We start from the raw sequence: 22,820 nt of genomic DNA, 5'->3' as shown, positions 1-22,820 counted from the left end.
AAAACTCAAACTCCCTTTCACACTCCTTAAAACTGTCCTTTGCGATGATGCCCGTAAAAAGACGGTGGCTGAGCTGCTGGATGTGACGGCAGCTTCGCCCGTGCTGCCTCGCACGCTAACGCACTGTTTATTTTTCTGCTCCATCTGTCTGCATTCACTTGTCATCTTTGATCTTCTTGGCTGAGTGTAAAGTTCTCATTTTGTGCTGGTGCAACGCGGCRCAGGAACTGCACCTCGGGCAGGGTGGGAGGGCAGGAGGTAGCTTCCTTGCTACAATGCATAAACAGTTGTCATACTCCACATATAATTAATTGCTCAGTGGATGTTTCCTACACAACACCTAATAGGCTGCCTATTTTCAGCCAGCATTTAACTGACCAAAGCAAGATACTCAAAATTGCGAAGTAATGGCTACATCTGTCAGTCTGTCCTGCTCATCTAGCAATAACGTGTTAGAAACTGTCCCTTTTTATGCCAGCTTCGGACTATGCTCTGTTGATTTTCTCTGAAGCCTGTTTGTTGTACATGTTGTTGGGTATTTATCTAATTTAGGCAAAAGTATACAGAGAAGAGACTGTTCAGCAGTTGCTGCTTTTTTCAATATGGTCTCTTCCTTTCCCAGCACAAAGTAGCCCTGTTTGCAGTACGACATTTCTGGTGGACCAAATGATTGCTCTAACAGACCTAGRTTTTGGCAGTAAGTGTATACTCTTCCTAATGCCTGCTCTCCTTCCAAATACAAATCATACACATAAATATGTATGTATTTTAAATATATTTTCTATATGCAGCCTAAGCTCTAGGGAAGTTTATTTTAAATGTCTAAATAAAATGTGTTTTTAAACAGATTGCTTTAAGATCTAGATCTCGGAGAAGTCCACGGTGCTGTCAAAGTATTTTAGTTTGCAGTTCAAAATCTAGTCCCTAAGCCATCACATTCTCTTAACTCAGATTCCTCCTTTAATTTCTTTTGCAATGACCATGAGGTATTAACCCAAATACAGACTGAATCTGAAGGCCTATTTCAGTAAAGTACTTAAACAGTACTATTCAGCAGAGTACTTAACGGCATGGCTAACTTTAAGTGAGGCTTAGATGGATCTAGGTGTGTAAGCCCCATGATTAAAGAAAAATGTTTTGCTTTCTGAGCACCATCCAATGTCACAAAAAGGCTGATCCAGCCTGTAGAAAATAAGCTCATTGACATGAACTGTAACTTGTTGGAACTGTAACTAGTTAGGGGCAGAGGATCTTTTTCCTAAACCCATCTAAGAAGTTCTTAAAACATCRTTAGTGCTCTAAAGATAGAGATTATCATAATTCTGAACATCCATGGTGCCACTTTTCATAAATATGCTATCAGAATATGTTCAGTATAGATAACAACTGAGCTAGAGTATTACGTGTATGAACTTTAAGTATTGGTGAATTCATTCTGAAAACTCTCCCCCAACAACCCTTACCATCATCTATTCCAAATGGTGRTTTTTTTCTCCAGGATTCAGAAACGTTTAGGTAATCTATTATCTTTTCAGTATTTAGGCTCCTTTTAATCCTGATTTGGATTAAAATTGGAAGTACATGATTACCACCAGTGAGGTTTTGGGGGTCTGAAGGGGATATGACAAAGCACCTCATGCTGTTAAAAATTGATTTTACTGCCTGGTGAACTTCCAAGCTTCATACACAGTCTAAGTGTTTAATGCACCTTTTCTTGGACTCCTCTAACACCATAGCTCAGACTTCCCATCCCAAAACCATAGTGGATGCATTACTGGCTGCCAGCCACCACATCAACCAACAGTTTTTAATATTTAAATAGAAGCAGGTTATATGGTGCTTCAAGTCTTTGATTATAGCCTGCCACATCAGGAACGATGATTAACTTTGTTTAAAACCAGCATCGCAGACTGAAGGTCAGGTTAATTTCTAGGTCAGCAGCTGCTCCTGCAAGATGCATAGATGTTCTCCAGGACTCTGGTGTGCCTGCAGGAAAGGGGGCAGAGCTGATAATCACAGTTTCCTAGATTAATTGAGCACAGAAAAGCAATGCTTCCCTTGCCTGTCTCAGAAGGGCAGCTTGACTCTGTGAATTCATACACAACCATGAAGAAGCAAGTGAACATACTTTTTTTTAAGAGCTAGTATTTGTTTTCTCATTATTAGGTAAGTTGTTGGACAGTAAAAAGAAGCCAATAGCAAAGGGGAAATTAAAGAAATTTGTGCATAAAAGACAGCCCTGCCCAGGAAAGTTGTTGAAAGAAGTTGTTTTCATACTTATTTCAGTAATGTTCAGTTTAGCTTTTCAAGTGTGCTCTCCATCACTGTGTATGTTCCTGCCTTCTGTTCAAAGATATTTTTTGCATTTTGTTTTCACTCATTTTTATTTTGAATGGCTGTTACTTGTATGTGAGTGAATTGGCAGAAATATTGTGGATCAAAAAAGAAAGCAGTCGCCTAACTTGAGATTTCCTGAAATTTTAGTCTCCGTGTTACTCAAGAATTGTCAACAACATGAAATGCATGTTAACACTTCCATTTTGAGATGGAGTGTTCATTATTTCCAAGAGTAAAGTGAGGATGAATACCACAATAGAATTCCTCTTACAAAATTTTTCTTGTTTTCCCTAGACACTGTCTACTCCTTCCCTGTGTTGACCTCATTACACTAACATGGCTTTCTTATTCTTAGCAGAATGCCTGTTCCTTATAGCAAAAGTGTAGTCATCAAGTCAGCCTATTTTATGTATCTTGATATAAATGGAAGAAGATATGGAAAAACAAAGTAAGGTTTTTTTTGTAGTTTTAAATGCACCTATTTCTAACAGATATCACCAATAATTCATGTTAGGTAGTTCTGAGCTTTAGCACGAAAATAGAAAAGTTCAAAGAAAGAGTAGAGAATAATTGATCATTTTCAAAATATTTTGTTTTTAAAACTTATCCACTTGAAAAATCTGAGAAAACTGAGCTAATACTGCAATATACACTACACAATATATACTACAAAGTTTCATTGTAAATGTAGGGAGAAAATTTCTGTCTTTAAAACAAAACCAAAATATTTTCACAGATTTTAATCGGATTTTTTTTACACAGCTTTAGYTGAGCAATAATTAAAATCCCTTCTACAATTATGCCTATGAAATGCCTAAAGAGTTAAAAGGAAAGCATCTTATGTACCAAATCTATCTTAAGGAAGGAGACAAACATGTTTTTCTCATAAATTTCTTCCATCTCATCCCTATCCTTATTTTTGTGTTGACCTTCCTTCAATTAATATCTTAAATTAGAATGCAACCCTTTGGAAGAAAGCACAAGTTTAGCTCACTATTGAAATTTCCAGAATACTTTGCAGTCCTGTAACAATAACAAAGCATTGGATATTTTTTTTTCTAAAAATGTATTTGGAAATTTTATGGAAACAAGCCCTTTCTGAGATTTCGGAAATTCTCGGTTTTAACTAGTGACAGTTATTTTACTTGAGTTTGGTTCCTTTTTGCCAYTGTTATTACTAGAAAAATGGATATGAATTAAAACCTTATAAGAAGAAGAAATAACCAAACTGTAATGGCTTTTTATGACCTCTGCTTGGATTTTGGGTTGTATTTCAGTTCTTTGATTTTTTTTTTTTTATTACTGTGTTTGCAGTTACTGGGAAAAAGCAACCATGTTGCTGTTTATATAAAACGGACTAAGTATTGGCTACTTCTAAACAAATGTGGTAAGTTTTCTTAATTTTCAAGATTTTGTAGGTATAGTCTAGCTTTGGATCATGTGTATTTTTACTTCCTTGGTTTGACTTTCAGCAAGTCAAAGGCTTAAAGTGGAATTCAGCCAGTAATGTCAAATCAGGCTATATCTGAGTTTTCCATATTTTCCATCTAAATTCATAAATTGTCCCAACTTTCACTCCAAATTCATCCCAAACTCACTTTTGACGTAAATTGCTAAATGTTTGCAAAATGTAGCCATGTTAGAGAATAATCTGATTCATTTTTCATTTTAAAACATAACCTTAGCTTTTGGGTTTTCTGAAAAAGATGCACCCTACTCTATTGCTGGGTTTTCTGATCTGAGTCCAGTTCTAAAATGGAATCAGACTGAGACCAAATTTACAGGCCTTTGCCATTGAGGATGCTAACGTTCAGTTTTAGAATTCAATTTTGGCTCAAAATTAAGAAAGCACATTAGAGAAGAGAAAGGCATATTAAGCAATATGCTCCATCTTCTGCCAAAACATTACTGTTCCTATTCCTACACTGTATTTTCCAAGGCTTTATGCAAGCTCTGTTTAAATGACTGAAACAATAATCTTCCTGTTCTCCCCTTGGGAATCTATTCCATAGTCTAATAGACTGTTAAAAGTAAGTAATGTTTTCCTTTTAAGCAGTCTAAATTTGTTTTGCTTTACTTCATCAAGTAGYGTTGGTTACTTGCCCCATAAATATACATGTGAATATACTGCGTACAGGGGCCGGCACTGAATGTTACTGTTTCTCCTCCCTGTTACTACATGTTTTTTGTCTGCATACTAAGAATACCGCACACTACAAATAAAGAACAGCCTAGTAGCTGATATTCCATACCTGTAAGACTATTGCACATGTTTCCATGTTATACACGCATTTAGCTTTAAGTTTGGGCTAATGAAAGGTGAGGATTCACTTCTGCACCCCACCAACTTTGAAACCAATAGGAAGCAATTTGACATGTGTTGGAGTCAGGAAATAGATGTGACCCACTACTGTTAACAGCTTCCCATGGGACTGTCTGGCTTGCGAGTGCTTATCATGTCGTGGCCTTTACTGGACCTGGAATTGAGGACATAGACTATTCCTGGAACAAGGCTTTTTATCAAGCTACTGTTTATATGGATGTTGTCCAGATCTGCTCCAGTAGACTACATTCAAGCAGTTTGAATAGTTACTGTCCTGAACTGTTCGATGCTACACTCCCTTGCAAGTTGTTGCCCTCCCAGTAGCTGACCTTTTAAGCATTTTCAGTGCATTCTTATTTAAAACACTGCTAACTGACAAAACACATCTGATTTTGTCTAGTATCAGAGCAACAAGATCGTTTTATAAATAAATAAATAAGACTTTGGCTGGAAGCAGATTTTATGTACAAAAACAGTGGATTCCAAACAAATTATCTCTTAACATTTGGGGCAAGCTACCAGCCACAACTTGGATGACACGAGATGTTTCTTCAAGGAAGGGTTGGCTTCTTCAGCATTCTAGAAATGACATGTGTTGCTTCTTTCTGGTGAAGAAAACCAGCCTAATACATTTCACAACCACTTTCTTGCACTTAGAATACAACGTAAGGAATAAATAGGTACAAGAACACTGTAGCAGTGTTTGTGTCCCTTCAAGTATTCCCTGCTTTAAGGTGCTTTTGTCTGGTTCAGCTACTCTATGTAGACCCGTATGGGGATAAATAGCAAAATTAAATCAGRCAAGCAACCAAGCATGCTAAGTGTGATGCATTTCAGTTCAGTGTGCAGACTATCATTTCACATATTTGGCAAACTTGTTCTGCCTGCCCATGGCCTAAAGAGAAAGATACTTTCCAAATGCTTTTTTTACTAGGAAAAGATGTGCTATATAGGCAGGGAGGCAGGCAGGGCATGTATTTTCATCTTTTTCTATGCAAGTCACATCCCTTAATAATAGCCCTGTCTTCATATTCGTTTGCAAAGAAGCAAGAAGCTGTCTTTTTCCTCCATTTTACAAGTAAGGTATCCATGAGCTTTTATAAGTTCACTTGAGGCAGAGCTATGAATAGAACATAGGCCCCTAGTTTTCTCTTTCAGAAAACACACGCTAAAAGCCATGTGCTTGGCTTGGCTAACTTTATCCAAAAGCTTATGCTGCTCCCACAGCCAGACCCAGAATGTGGGAACAGCGATGCTAAAATTCCAGCGCTGCGTCACAGCCGTACAGGGCACTGACCGGTGGAGTCGTGTCACATTGCAGTTGCTGGTCTGCGAAGGGGGCAGTGGGTTTCTTCTACTGATGATTTCAGCTCCATGAGAAGCCTGTGTCCAGAGCTTGCTTTTGACACCAGTGTGAAGCGTAGCGTGTGCTCGTGCTAGGAACGGCATACCATAAGGCATACCCGCAAAGACGTGCCTGCCATCCGTGAGAAATCCTGGAAGCTATCCTGAGCGCAYGCACATCTATAAAGTCGAAAATCAGCTCTTTAAAACAATTTGCCGGAATTGTTCATACACATRGCTGCAAAACTCGGCAAAAGTTGTCTCACATAGAAATCCTAGGTAGGAGAGTGACTGACGGTAGGAAAGAAAAAGAAAACAGAGAAGGGTAAATATTTCTCATGGCTTAACAACAAAATATTCAGTTGCAGGCCTGAGCCATCAATCGGCCTGAACTTTAAACAAACAGCTCTGCCAGCTGAACACTGGCCCAGTGGCAAGTGGCAACCTCTCTGCAGCCCAATATATACGCAAATGAAAAGGTTTTGGGTGCCAGATACCAGGAAGCCAATGCTTTTAACACCACCACCCCATAATTTATAGCATCTTGGTTTGTGCTACTGCAGTTAAGGGCTTGTTAATGTTTGTCTTCAGAATTCTAATGCTCAAGGGTTTATAATTTGGCCATTAACATACGCCCAGTATCAAAACCTCGGCGCACACAATAGCTAGCCAGGAACAGTTTTTAGGTAATTTTTTTAGGAAGAATGCTAGGTGGTTTCCAAAATATGAGAAAGGAAGGAAAGAAGGCAGGAAGGAATGACTAGTTAAAACAGTTAAAGATTATAATTTTCTTGTGTGCTCGATGACTAGAAATGGCTTGTATTTTAAAACAGGAATTATTGCTATGAGGTGATATTATTTTTCTTGTTTTAAATCTGTTTTTAAGACACAGCCTTCTGCAGCAACCTGCCTTTTCAAATGATTTTTAAATGTAAAAAAAATTCTGCTCTCCAGAATGCTCACACATGTGGGTGCAGACAGTGCATTAATGAAACCTGCAACTGTAAGATCCAGAAATGAAACTAGTAACAACAAGAAAGCAAAACAAATACTTCTAACACTTTACAGCCCACACTGTTAAAGCATTTCAGCCCCTGAAGTGCCCAGTTCCAGTGAGTCCTTTTCTTATCATTAAAGACAGGAGTTTTAGCATGGATAGTACCTGTTTAGGTCCAATGAGATCAAATCAAGCTACCGAGCAAACATCTGGCATCTGCTTCTGGATGCCTGGGTATACTCACCTGCTACAGTGAATCTTGACTTTTCACTTGAGCAAAAGTGAAAAACTTTAGGAGTGTATTTACTTCTTGCAATTGGCTTCACCCTAATAGGTGTTGATTAGCCATGGACTTTAGAGATATTTTTGGTTAGAGCAATTCTCAGTACTTCTCAGAATGAAGTCCACAGTCCTCAAATCTGACGTCGTTGTTGTCATTTGGAACAAGGAAACCCTGTTCTGTCCCTTTCTACTTYGACCATATTAACCAACAGGAATGCCTGCTATAAGATGCAGAGAACTACCTAATAAATTTCTATTTACATAAATATTTACAAGGACTATGTTGTAAACAGCAAGCATTTAAAGGTTCTGTATATAAAGTAACAGTGTCTTAAGCCCTAATTAAAGTTTTACACTACTTAACATAGAATAAATGAACAGTGTAGCTTGTCTTTTCTGGAATTGCCTGTTAAGCTCTGAAGATATATGTTTAGTTGGCTATACTTAAAAATGTTTAAAATGCAAGTATATGAGAATAAAATTACAGATAGGCCTGATAAAAAATCAGATTCAAAATAATCTATTTTAGGGAAATTTCAGGCTGAGAGTTATATTCAGCATTATTAGACAGACTTTGGAGGTTGGACACTGATTAGAAAACCGGATATAATTAACTCTATTTACCAAACAGTGCTGTCTAGGACTTGGAAACCGGAAAGGGTTTTTAACGTTTCAACACATAGAAAATATTCCCATTTCATACATGTTATATACAGATATACTTATTCATCTAATAGGCAGRGTGAAATTAAATCCCTTTTCAGCATTACATTCAGGGCATTGCCAGTGGTGGAGTCATTGAAAATTATGCGCTAATCTTTTACTGTACATTTACCCGCTAAYCTGCTGAACAGACTGGCATCTGTGAGATCGAGAAGCATTCAAGAACTTAACAGTGGCCATCTCAGGAGAGACCAGACACTTAACGTAAAACAGTATCATTACTTCAACATTTACTAAGTACCATGGTTTAGGGAAAGAATATAAAAAGTAGAGCATTTTCCTTTCCTGGGCAGGTTTGTACCTCCTACTTTATTTTTTGTTTATTTGTTTTTTTTATTTTGTTTTGTTTGTTTGTTTGTTTTTCTTTCTTTGCCACATTATGAAAGTCCCTTCTTGCTGGCTTTCACTGTTGGCCAACAATCGGGACCGAAATAGTCAGCCAGTCAGRATGTCGTAGGAAATATATTGACCAGAAGATTATGACTTGACAACATAGGCAAGTTGATTGTATTCTCTGAGGATTTTACTGTAACTTTGCAGATGATATTTTGATCAGGATTTAATCATCAGTAATTTATGATCACKCTGATTAGTGTCGGTTCTACAAGCTAACTCCTTGTTGCCAAATCTCTGCACAAAAACAGAACTAAGAAACAAAGATTGGTTTGACAGCTGTTTCGCAGCGTTGTGTTGTGTTAAATCATTCCCAGAAGAAAGCTGTAGGCCACCAACAATATTTTGATCAAAARCCAATGATAACCCATACATATTTGTACTATTCAGATGTTTGTGTCAAGTGCATTTGTTAATGTACTAAACGTACAGCTAAATTTAATAGTTGGCACTTAGCTAAATGTAAACTGAGAGGAGAGAGACACTTCACACCAAGGTGCACAGGAAGTCATTGATGGGGGACAAGCAGGTGAGGCTGTTTTAATTTCCGATAAACATAAGAGCTCTTCAAGCCAAGGAGATGACTCSTCATCACCGTGCAATATTTGCGTCGTCAACCAGAAAAGACATGTTTATCGTAGCTACCAAAATGAGACAATTATATCTGAACAGGAACAGGTTAATCTGAGAAGTAAATGAGCTTTGGGAGAAAGGAAGTATCAAGAAACACACTATATCTCTCTAGATAATTTGGCAAAGTTTTAAAATTGATAGTTGTTACATGCTCTACCTACAGTGGGCCTTGGTTGAGAATACCCCTGRAAGTAAAGTATGCAAAAAGATAGCAAGTCTAATGCCTTTCAGTGAAGGCAGTGAAGGAGAAAGAGATCTTTAAATTGTAATGTCATATAAGCAAATGCAGCTTTTCTTTGTTCACATCTGTGAATAAAGGTTTATTCACTTTTATTTACCTTATTCACCTCTGAATAAATGCTTTTCTGCCTAACTTGTCTTGAGCTCAATGTAATTTCAAGGTAGCTAGTTAATAACAAGATATGCCAAGTGTGGTGACCAGGAAATCTCAAGAAGGGCTCCAGCTCCTGGATCACAAATTTTAACGTAGAAATAATCTCTTTTGACAGACAGTTGAAAAAGATGGACAATCTTATCTCTAACCTGAAGAAGGCTTTTTTCTGCCTGCAAGCCTGTTTGCTTTACCCAGGTATACCAGTCGGTCTAATCAAATATTCTACCTTTATCTACAAACTTGGCTAGGCTGGCATTCTTTGACCACAAAGGTCAACCATTACCACCATTACCACTAGCGTTACCCCAGTAAGACCCCAGAGTGTCCAAAAGGAAGCGCAGCCCGCTCCACAGAGGCTGTACGAGACAGACCCAGCACTTACAGGACAGGGTCGGGAGAAGTATCTTCCAGCAGCTGATGATAACATGCAGCAATGTAAAGACTGYGACTGAAGCCAGAAATTTTCCTTGAACAGCAAAAGGAGGGAAGGGAGGGGATAATTCTACATGCATTTGTCAGGTTATACCCAGTACGATTGCAGAGTCCCCAAATAGTGAGCTTTAGCTTCACACCAACCTAACCGTGCTGATTTAAGACACTTAAATGTCATGTTAGGCAGAAAATGTGAGCAGAAAAAGACTCAAAATGTGTCTTTAAATTTAAATGTGAAGGTAATGTATTCTTCATAAGACAAAACACGGGTTTTGACACAATGTCTTTCTCAGACTGTCTCTCAGGACAGCAATCATTCCGGTTACATTAAATTACTCATAASTGAAGGCCCAGATGTATGTTTATCATCTTTGTATAAAACCAGACTTCCTTGAAAATAAAAAGATAGCTTTACAGCTAGCTATTTTTGCTGACCAGATATTGGTAGTAATGATGTAAATATGTTTGGTAGTAATGATTTAAATATGTTTAAAAGAAGAAAATAGACAATAATACAATTTACTAGAGGTTTTGTTATTGCATTTAACTTTTGGAAGGTATATTTGAATTTTCTTCAAACCACAACTTTACAAAGGCTATGTAAAACATAATTTAAATCCGCTTTGCAAAAGATGATCAGATGGCAAAGCAATGGTATTAGATGTCCACAAAATACAAAGAATACAAAATTAMCTTGGAATTCAGCCCACTGGAAGATTGTTTTGCTCCTACACATTCCACTGAGAACTCTGCCAGAGAACGGATATCTGAAATGTTTAGCCAGAAAGGATGCACTTCATTCTGCTTTAATGGAACTGCAGTGGAAACTTATAATCACTTGTTTCTGACTACAGCGAGAACAATATGAACACGCCAGGCATGCGTGTGCGGTTCCCTTGATAGCACGGGTCTCCGATGCAATAAACTGCCCAGAGAGAAAAATCTCATCCTATTACAAACAAACTTTACYGAGTCCCAGAAGCATTTTGAGTTTTTCAGCCCACTTTGCTGGGCTAAATGCCAAGTTTTGATCATTGACATTCAAGAAATTATTTGAAATATTTTTTAAAATAATAGAGGAAACCAAGATGCTTTTGCAGAGCACTCAATATTTCTTTAACCATTAGCTTCTTGTATATCATTGCATTGATGCCATATCTAGACATGTGCTTAACAGGCCTGTCCATGCTCTTAATATGATCTTATATTCTGCTCACATCTGCAAACTGTTTTACTAGGAAGCACATACTTTGCATTYACTTTTTAAAAAAACAAATGTGTCTTTCCACCTGAAATCTAGCAACACATCAGTTCAAGTCAAGATTTTGGAGACTTTTTGGTTAATTTTTTAAGTCACGCCCACCAAAATGAATATCCCAATACTATATTAGCATGAGAAATCAATGGAGCGCTTTTTATCCCTTTATATTTTTGTTGTGTTGCCTTGCCTCATTGCAGGTCTCACAGCTGCCATACTAGACTGGTAGGGTCCATATGTTATTCTGGGAGCAGATATATTCATATATGGTTTTGATTGTAACTTTGAGGAGGAGACTACCTTCTTTTTAATGTTTCTTGCACTTGGTTTGAAATTTCCAGCAAAAAGTGCTTAAAAGACACAAAAAGACGTGTCAAATGGCACAGAGGTGTTTTACAGTGTAAGCTRAAGACAGAGAGACTTTCATTAAAGGTCTGGTATGTGTTTTTAATGTGTCACATTGTTGTGATATCTTTCGACAGCACTGCAGAAGAGGATAATTTCATGCTATTTTGAATGTATTCACAGACACACTTAAATATACTTGGCCTGCTGTAAGTTTAGTATGTGTGAGGAGTCTGATGTAGACTATGGCTTGTTGCCAATCCCCAGAAAAAAATTTAGCCATATCCACTTTGCCTCAGGGATGATGACATATACACTGAGAAAACATCACATGTAAACTATTGAAACGCAGATTCAGATCACACAATGTTGTTTTTACAGATGTTTTTAAGAATATAGCTGGACTTTAAAAACAAAGATTTCCCCTTCGTGTTGAACTTTCTAAAAGCAGTACAAATTCTGAATAGCAGTATATATTGGTGTGATTCTTTGATTAAAACTATATGATATTAATGATACTCATGTGGCTATTGTTAAAAGGAATGAAAACTGTAAAATAATTCAGCAGATCTGTACAGAGGTAGGTTGCCACTTTGTTGAACAYATACATTATATTCCATGGCACTAGAAATAGGAAAGTGGTTATTTCATTCCTATGTATTTTGTCCTGCTGGCAGATAAACGGAAAACTCCAGCATGCAAGAATAATAAATCTATTGGTGAAAATAAATCTGATATTTTACAGGAGTTATACTTCTGTTATTGGTTTGAACAAAAGCTGTCTGGAGGTCTTACATCCAGTGGAGATCTGCCAAATAATATGAATCATGAAACTTACCCCATATGGCTTCCAGGCTATTTTCTTTCATGTTTATATAATATTCTTTAACAAACTAGGGTAAGAGACTCTGATGCATATCTCCAGAACATTAAAAAAAAAATCACTAGGAGATAGTCACAGCTTGGTGTTTGTCCTGCCTCCACACAGTTTGTTCATCAGTTCTAACTCAAAGTGACTGAACTAGAAAGCGCCAACACTTCAGAAGGTAATCGAGTAAAACTATCAGACTTCTTGCAAAGTTATTCCAGTCATAAAGCCTTCCTGGAGTGACATGCAATTTTTTCAATCTTTTCGTGAGCGCTTAAGAACATCTGACAGGATGAGTCAGTACAACACAGCATCACTAACTAAAGCGCATCATTGGCAGTCCCAATACTCTGCTCTGCTGTAACTCCTAAGCCTCAGCAGAAATATGCTGACTCTTCAAATCATACCTAACAGAAATAATAATAGCATCTAGTGTGACTAATAGCGTGTTAATTATTTAATTGCATCACTGCCTCAACAGGACCAAAGTTAGTAGAGTATCCAACTAAGTACGGAGAGTTTGTGCAGTCAGATGACTACACAACCCAAGTGACCCCTTTTTGTGTAAGGGAAGGAAATTACAGTATAAAAAAAAAAGAAGGATTCAAAGCAATAATACAAAATTTTGTGGTGATCACATTGTTCTTCTGTTATGCTTTTTGTTTGATATTTATGTTCAAGTCAGACCAAAAATGCAAATGAAAAGGATTTCCTGTATCTGTAATAAGAATGACTCAGATGGAGAACTTATCACAGCACATCTGTTATGTTTTGTATTGATGGGAAATAAATCTTAGACTATCATCTGAAGCCACTAGTAAATCATGGGAAATAGGAAGAAACACCGGAGGACTGTTAAATCGGTTGAGATAAAAAGAACCTTTACTGATACTCTGGACTAAACTTTTTCTCTGTGTTTTTTTCCTCTGTAACTACCTTTGAAGAGGTTGATATCTCAGTATTTCTGGGACACCTGAAGATGAAAACATCAGAAATCGGTTCTCATTACAACATGAGCTGTTTCTCATTTCCTTACGAGAGCCTAACCTGGAAAGAGGAGCTCTTTGCCCAAAGCAGTATTTTGAGTCAGAGAAATTTATGCAGGGAGAGATTTTTCTCATGATGAATGCAGCTCCTAAAAATGCACGTCTTTGCTGACAGCATACAACAGCACAGTTAAATGTGAGGGGACAGAGTCACCTCATTATTGGTTAAGTAGGAACAGAGATACTCCACAGATACTGAGTGCTTCTCAACACAACCTACCTGACACACTTTTACTGATGAGAGGATKATTTTTCACATATGGCTTATGGCTCTCGGATAGTAGACTTCATGGGGTTACAGGAAGTGTGACTTTTTCACAATAACCTGCCTCCTGGTTTGGTATTGCTTGGATGTATCTATTTCTATTCATGCAAAGCAGAAGGTATATGGAATAGCTAAAGAAAACTTCATCTCTTTAACTTTGTTAGTGATCTGCTAAATGTACTGACTATTTTTTTCTGATGATGATGATTTTTATTCCATTTGAATTTCAAGTGCTTCTTATTTTGTTTTGTTACTTCCAATTTGTGTATCCAAGTACTGCGGAAGTCACACACAAAGAACATTCTTATTGACTACCTCAAAATTACCACAAATATATATCCTATTCTAATTGTAGGGGAAACAGTTGTGATCTCAGATGCCTCATGTGGTAACTGTTGGCAAACAGGAGCATTTAATGGCAACCATAGTACATTTATTTCAACTCACTTCCCTAAGTATAATGTTCTCTGTAGAGATAAAATTTTGAAGTGAAAACCCAGCTAGATGCTCCGTTAGTATATAATTTAAATGTATTTTCAGTAAAGACTATTTTTGGCTTGTAAGCCTAGACAGTCTTGGTCTTTCTGTGTCACCATCTTATTTTTCATTTGTGTTATTTAGTAATTTATTAGGCTGTTTTGGGATAATGTTGGGAAACCTAACAGACAAGCAGAAGCTATTTTCCATGTTTAAACAGTGTATAGGAGTCAAATTCCTCAGTTATTGGATCTTCCCTGAATTTAGGCTGTTGTTTAAAATTTAGCTCCTATAATCACTTGTTTACAGTTCTTTGGTTTGAGAGGAATGATAGAATTTTTTTTTAATATTCCCAATTAYTCACTAGTAAAATGAAAAGTTATGCTCATCCTAACCACCAATCCATCCTGTGTTTTCTGATCTTTGAAAAATTTGGGCAATTTCTATATTTCCCTCCTTGGGAACACTGTTGTACAAAGCTTATGTGTTAAATGAAAGCCTACAATCAAACATTTTGATGTTTGCCCCTACCATGTACTGAGCCTAAGATCAATAAAAGCAAGGAGTAGACTACACCCCTTAACATGAAAAAAGAAATATGACTATTTTGCCTCACTAAATTTCAGAATTACCTTCCTAAAGCCCATTCATCTTTACCTATAGTGACGGTGCCCTCTTGGTATTATCATCCTGCTGTCTAAAACCACTGCATTTCTTAGAAATGTTAGTGAACCTATATGAGCCTTCCATAAGAGAGGCAGAGAACATCCGCTTGCACTGTTAGTTTGGTATTTTGAAGGTAAAAGGAGAGGCAGGGAGCCTTTCACTCTTTAACATCCATTGAAAATAATATTGTTGCCAATGCAACTTCATTGAAATAGTCTGAGCTTAAATTAATTGCAGTGGCGGCATTGGCAGGAATGCTAACAATACCAGTAGCATTACTGAAGTCGATGTAGTGAGCAGTAGATCTGTACACTGTGTGTACAGTGCTACAGTAGATGTAGCAGTGAACAGTTTGACCAATTCAAATTTATTACATGTACACAACACTACTAATCTGCATATTTCATTGGGAGGTAATTGCACTGCTTACAATTCTTGTCATGTGTGATGGTTAGTTTATGATTTTGACAAAAACGTAATGTTAAACACTACAAAAATTCATGAAGACCACAAGGATTGTAGTGAAAGGTCAAGACATCTGTGATCTTCCAGGGTGCAAAGCAACAGCTCCAAAGAGCTGAACTTTTTCTTCCATTAACTTATTTGCAGGTAGGGGACATGTGGGAACATGTGAAGCATTCAGCATCTCCCAGATCTGATCCCTAACTTCCCTTTAACCTTTCACTTTGCTCCTAACAGCCTTTCAGGAGATGATGAAAACAAGCTGAGGGACAGAGTCTAATAATCACATAAACTTACGTGGAATTTCCTCTTTGACAACCACAATGTTATACTATGCCGTGACCTAGCTGTATTTATGGAATACAGGAAATCTGTACCTCCTTTCCTTTAGGCTTTGAAAATAAACAGTCTTACGTAAAAAAAATACACACTGTGTCTCACACCATTTTAAGGCATCTCACCCAGCAGTGTCTGCAGCCGCACGCATTCGAGACGAGGAAGGGAGCCTTCTGCTTCTCTTCGTGTGCCTCCTCGTGCACTGTCACCTGTAGAGCACAGAAGGGTTCTGTATGAAGAAAGCGTTGTTTGAGAGCTGAATTGTGAGACCTTTGGCAATATACARCGGTTGATTGATCATTTCACAGATTTGTTTAAAAGAAGACATTTACAAACCACCCACAAGTTTTTGGTAACCAGCTCATGCATTTCTCTGAACAGAAATGAATGGCATCTCAGCTAAATCTGATACCGATTAGAAATTAGCAGGGAAGGACCATTTTGCATGGTCTGATGCTTTGCTGAAAAACAAACATGTGAACTTTGATCAATGCTTTTATATAAGTTTAAAATTTTGTAAGGGAGAGGACGTTTAGCCCTGTTGAATTTCTATGGGAAAAAAAGGATTCTAGAAATCTTAGTTTTCCAAGGGTGACCTGTTCCAAAGTAACTGCTTACGCTCATTGTTTATGTCCTATACAGATCATTCAGGAAACACGAAGTTATGAGAGAACATTGGGAATATTTTGCTAGCATCTGGAGATGGGAACTAATATATGCCTAACTTCATGATTTAAACAATCAAAACAATCTGAATTTGGAATATCAAATGCAATTACTGAATTAACAAACAACAACTTAAAGTTAGCTATTATTCTAAAAACATGTTTGAGGACTTTGCTCAGGAAAATTGCAGATTGTTCATAGCCAATACGAAAATGGCATTTATTAAGGTACATTACAAATTAACTAAATCATGATATTAAATCATTTGAAGAAATCACCAGAATTCTAAATTTAAAGTAGGCATAATCTGAAGATGGAATTGCAACTCCATTTCCACCTCATTCCTTCCTTGGCCTCTTCTATGAAACTGACAGTTATTGTTAATTTTAGCAGATACTTAATAATAAGGATGTCTGTGACCATTAGGAAATAAATAAAAATTTCTCTGCAGTTTAATGGGCTGTTTAACAGCTGAATGACAATAGTGCTAAATATGTTGCTCCCAGATAGAGTTCTGCCTATAGTGTTCAGGAACAAGCATGTTCTTTTTTAATCCCTAGCAAACTTCCAATGCATGCTGCTGTGTAGGCCCCAAACTGCCTGGGATGCAGCATCTCCTCAAGCTAAGTAAAACTGTAGCAACCCTTGCCTTGCCTTGCCTTGCCTTGCCTTGCCTTCCCTCCCTTGCCTTCCCTTCTTTAAGGGAAACTATGTTCTCAGCGTTCAGGGACACAAATGAAAACCACAGTCTAAATTCAGGCTGCAGTTGTAGCACCACCCTGACAAGTGTGTGGTTCTTTCAAAACCTTTAACTCACAGAGGGCCACGTGATTCTGGGTAGGATTTGGATTCCAAGAGGTAGTAGCTGGTTTTAGTGCTGGGAGGGATTTTAGAAAGAATTTAAGAATTTTTGATTTTCAGTGAAAACTATGCAGACTTTTCCAAAAACAAACACTATAACTTGGCATAYTCAATCCAAAACGGTAAACCCAAGACATTATGATAGACCTAAGGATGATGGATAGTGTGCCTTCAACCATATAGCAATGAAGAAGCCACATCTACATCACTTTCTCTTTCACATAGGAAGGAGGGAACTTGGCAGCACTGGGACTGATCTACCGGTTTTCCTAGGATGATTCTACTGGTTTTCCTAGGATGATTCTTTCTATACTATCACACTCTCTTTTAGACCACTGGCTACCACCAGCTGATCCCTCTGACTGAGCTGTGATCTGCAGAGTTTACATGCAAATCTGAAGAAGAACCTGCCAGAATTTGAAAATGGATAGCTTCACTGTTTCATTCTGGCCTTTTCTATACAGCTATATGCTATTTTTCTGTATACATAACCTATTTCTTTATACTGAGTATTTTAACTGARGAAACACACTGGAAGATACATTCCAAACCCAGTTTATAGCAAACTTTTACATAAGATGCAACAAGTCCACATAACAAGATTYGTAAAGAAAAGGAATGGGGTAGAGTATAAAAAGGTACTCAGAATATAAAGCATCCATTCACTGCTCATCATGGTCTTCGGCTTCCTCTGAATTCYTGGATAACCTTGCTTCAGTAGCTTGCTGTCCAGTCACACTGCTCTCTCTCTGCTCACGATATTCTTTTCCTAGGACTTTGTTCAACCAAAATTCTATAATTCCGTAATGAACTATACCATTCATACCTGACCACAGATTAACTAAACATTAGCTTTTGACAGCATTATGGAGAAGAATTGAATTACTTTTTTACATTTCAGCATTCCAAGGGCATTACAAAATACTTTTAGGATGAGTATTTAAAAGACAAGAGAAGATTTTGTTGAAAGAGTCACTGTCCCGTTGTAGCATTGATAAATGCAAGCATGCATTACCAAGTGAAATAGGTGCAGAGCCCRATACCTTGGTAAACAGTTATTATGATAAGGAAGACCAGAGAAGGRAAACGAATAATGAGTCTAAATGCCAGGTGTACTGCAGTGAAATGGCATGTTCAGATTATTTTACCTAGCTCACATACTCAGTATCCTCTCATGTCTTGGTATTTCTACACTTAAGGTCTCCAAATCCCTGATCTGAGTGTTGGATTATAAAATAAGTTTTGTGTAAAGATGAATGAAATGTACTAAAATCATATGGCTAATCTATTCAGTATGTTTTTAAAGTATGTTCTGTTTTTTCTTCCATCAATCATGGTTAAAGAGGTGTCCTTTCAGCCTAATCTCACTACTCCAACCAGTTGTGCAAACATGCTTCTTAGAAAACAAAACCACTGGAATGAAATGGAATGGGAGAAGACTAAAAGCATACATCAGTTTGCAGTCTCTCTGCATTTTCCCTTTGCTGGTATGCATTTGAGGATGTATTTTTGTATATGTGATATGTGGTATTTGTGACACATGTGACACGTGATACTATGATATTTGTGCATTTGTGATGTGTATTGGTGTGTACAGCCTAGCTTCATTTATTCCACTTCCATCCTCCTGCTTTAAAATTCCCTTTTAACTAAAATCCCCTGAAAAAAATCACTTCCTCAGTTTTTCATTTGTCAAAATATCTTTGCTTTGCATGATGTATTTTAAGAACTTACAGTCATTCCTGGGCACATATGCAGTGCATTTACATTGACTGTATGTAGTCAGACCTGTTTCTTGCTCTCTTTTCCAAAGGAGGAGACAATTTAATATCATACTTTTAAGCTTCATAAAAGTTTTTAGTAACACATCATTTTTTCTGYTTTAAATTTAAAGACTTCAGAATCATTTAATAATTATTTTAGTCAGCAAGTTCAAAGTGAAATGGAAGATAAAAGTTGTCACTGTTTATAGCTGGCATTTTAAAAGTTAGTTCAGCAAACTTAGCGTGCAGCGACTCATACTGTTGATAAGCAGGCATGTCTGCATTAAAGTCAGAAGAGTTGCACCTATTGATGTCTACATCTTGCAATATTACATCTTGCAATTTTATTCCTTAAAAATATCTTACAAGTAGTATAATCATCAAAGCTATTGAGAGCCTGCAGTAGCTCTGCAGTATCAGAATTAAGTTGCTGATCATCAGGGCATTTTGAAATTAAACATAGATATTTTACTCTTTAGGTCAAAACTTCACTTTTATATCTGTGTAACTCCAGCACAATCATTTCCACTGGCTGAAATCATAGCTTGCAAGAATGTAATTGAAATAAAAAATAGTCCTTGATTCACAACACACAACATAACTTTTCAAGGCTTTAAGATGGAGAACACAGCTTGGCCCAACAGAGCACTAACTCCTTAAAGTAATTTAGTCATTTATCAGATTTACATTTGCCAAAATACCTCTTTAGCCAAAATTTTCTATTGCTTCCTCACCAGTACATGAGATATCAGACTAGACTCAGTCTCAGAAAAATATGAGCAATATATAAGAATGTTAACGTATCCTTTGTGACTTTATATCCATGCAATCACTGCTCTGATTTATGAGAAATATAAGCTTAATAACGTTGATTCATCCGAGCACTGTGTGTTTTGCCATACAGTATATTCAATTACTCGTGACTTGACTATACGGAAAAGTAGTCCTACAGGAATTTCTTCTTTTGGTAATAAACCAAAGCTGTTTGTAGTATATTTAGTAACTTGTTTTGACTCATCTAAGATGTCCCACTCTTTTCTTTTTCCAGCACTGCTTTGAAGATATATAACTTAAATGGTATTTATTTGATTTCTATATTAAAGGAGGGCTTTGGTATCAAAGTGAAATACAATTTTGAGTAAACATGTTAAGGATTAGAAGTCTTATTCCAGGCCACCAAAATCAATGGGAATGTTGCCACTTGAACAGAAGCAGGAAATTCTTTGGAGAGGCATAGTTTCAGCAATGGCCAAGTACGACTTTTTTTAAAGGTGTGAAGTAGTTAATTTTAAAAATAAATATATTCTACATATCGTCTATATATTCCATATATTTAAAAGCATAGGACTGTTCCTGTTGCTAAGGTTCCCTGCAGTTAACCAATGTGATTCAAGCAAAGGTAAATGCTGAAGCAGATTTAGCAAGTGTATTAGGGAGCACTTTCAAGGTTGTTCACTGACAACCTCTAATCCTTTTCCCTTCCTGTCCCTTCCATATGAGCAACATTGGCAACTGCTAAGTTCATAATGATAGACCCTTTCTGCCTGCAGATCCCACCTCTCTAAATATACAAGTCAAACTCTACCTATTGACTGTGCAAGAGATTAGCACAGTCTTCAGATGTGGCCTGTATTTAACTGTGAGACATTGATCTCTTCTGAGACAGTGAAGAGATCACTGAGCCTTTCTGCAATATAGTCATCTGAAGCAACATAGTGAGCTCGTCTACCAGCAAAAATTTTGATCCTTTCCAGGCTGCACTGTTTGAATCATGACCTGGAGGGTAGAGGCTCCACATTCTCGTAAGAAGCTCCTGAGTCTTTGTAAGGCAAAAATCTCAGAATACTTTATAGTCATTTTCACTCAAGAAAAAATTCGAGTCCAAGCTCTGGTCCCTCTGAGGACCACTTAGTGTCTTTGTCACTGACCTTGGCACACTTTGTCACTGACTAAAACTTTCACTGGAATGGGTTCAAATTGGAATTTGACTTGAAAAAAAGAAAAAGTCTTTGATGAAGGCATGGAATTATTCAATAGAATCAACTAGCCAATAGCCATATGCTTGTTAAATCTTTTACATCYACACTGATTCTGTCAAGAGTGCGAAATGTATTCAACTTCATTGCATTTCACAAAATCATCACAAAAGTGATACAATTGGGATAAAACATGCTGCAATGCTAGATTTTAAAAATAATCTGAAGTTTGATGCAAGCCAAATCTTCTTGAAAAGTTTGCTGAAATAAACAGAACGAATGAGGCATCTTTCTTTGCCAACTCTAACAACCCACACTTAGAAAACTATTACCACACATCCGAGAACATGGGAAAAAAATCTTCCATCTTTTAGCCGCCTTCTGATACTTTCCATATTTTCCTTATTAGGATTTGTAAGATGAGATGATGTAGTTTTCTCAGAGTAATGAATGTGTCTGGAAAAACATATAAAAACAAAACTTTTTGCTACTTTTTCTGGTCTAACAAGTGCCGTGACTTCTCCCTACAGATCCGGACTCATTTCYATCAATCTATATAATAGTTACAGCAACAGTTCTACTATTAGTTTAAAAATGATGGGTACAGACCTTATTTAAAGAAATGAACATCTAACAAAAACAATGTATTTCTCTAATTCATCACAGAATATCTTATAAATGCACAGGTTTGCCTGATGAGCAGATGATCAGCATTTGAAAATGATCAGCATTTCTATTTGCAGAAGTAATTTTCTGGGAAGAAATTAGAATAAATTGCTGGGAAGATTCTGCAACAAAAATATAATGCTTATTCTGCTGATCTAAATAGTAATATTCATGTAAATCCATGAAATAAAGTTAGATAAGCTATACTTGAATAAATAGACCACAAAAACACTGACAAATTTAAGGGAAACTTTGGTGTCTCAGACAGCACTTCATTATTAGGCTGCATTTGTGCTCTATATCTCTCATGGAGAGGATCAGAAGACTTTTTCAAGTCTCAGGCCTCTTTCTGGGATCTTTTGTTTTCAGTTGTGTGTGCTTATCCTCGCTGAGAGAGATAGGTAGAGGTAGTGATCCTAACTGGAGGCCTGTTGTCCATCAAGGAGGCAGTGGTCCACTAGCAGGGGCAGGTGAAGGCCTGTGCTCTGCTGCAGGTACAGCTTGGCCTTCAGGTCTGTCCTGCACCATTGCCACAGGTTCTCTTTTCAGCATGCTTTTTTTCTTTCTTTCTTTTTGTCAGTAGAATTGGTGAAGAGAATTGTTTCTTGTAAGAAAATCTTSTAAGAGCTCTAAAGACCAAAACACCAGAGAACCTCCCCACAAATAGGAGCTGCACCGGATGCTGTGCCTTGTCCTGACTGGAGGTCCACCCGATGCTGCACAGCTCAGGGTTCCCGGCACCTGAAGGGATSTAAGACTGTCTAGCCTCTTCTTCCTTCTTGTGCTAACTCCGCTAAACAGCAAATGGCATTTTAAGCAATACATTATTCAGTCTGAGTGCCTTTCTTACCGGGATCKTAATGAAAACTAGCCCCAGTGCTCTGCACTAGGGCACAACAGTAGCACTGCAAAAGGTTTCCAGTTTTTCTTTGGAAATACGACATAAGCAGAGGTCTCAGTTCACTCACYAGTGCTTGTCCTGCAGTCTAGCAGAATCCACGTGCCAAAGCTGGATGCCTGTATAAAACTGTGGCAGAAATGGGTGCCTACAAGCGGCACGCTGGAAGCCAGAGTGCTAGAAAGGGTTCACTGTGCCATGACGAGCGGTCTTAGGCCACATTCCTCAAAGTAACCTAACYGACATAACCAGTCTCCAGCCCAACAAATATACTTAAGGATTTCATTTTCAAAACATATAGTGAAGTATCTTGCTATGCATTTTATGAACTTGTAGATAATGCACCGTCCTGTGAGGTGAGACTTTGAGGTGTGAGTTGCGTTAGTTAGAAGTAGTATAGGGGGAAGCA

The sequence above is a fragment of the Rhea americana genome, unplaced genomic scaffold (genome assembly GCF_003343005.1).
Source record: "Rhea americana isolate MKP2758 unplaced genomic scaffold, rheAme1 scaffold_84, whole genome shotgun sequence".
Lineage (NCBI taxonomy): Eukaryota > Metazoa > Chordata > Aves > Rheiformes > Rheidae > Rhea > Rhea americana.
The sequence above is the reverse complement of the archived record's forward strand: the minus strand, read 5'-3'. Positions refer to the sequence as shown.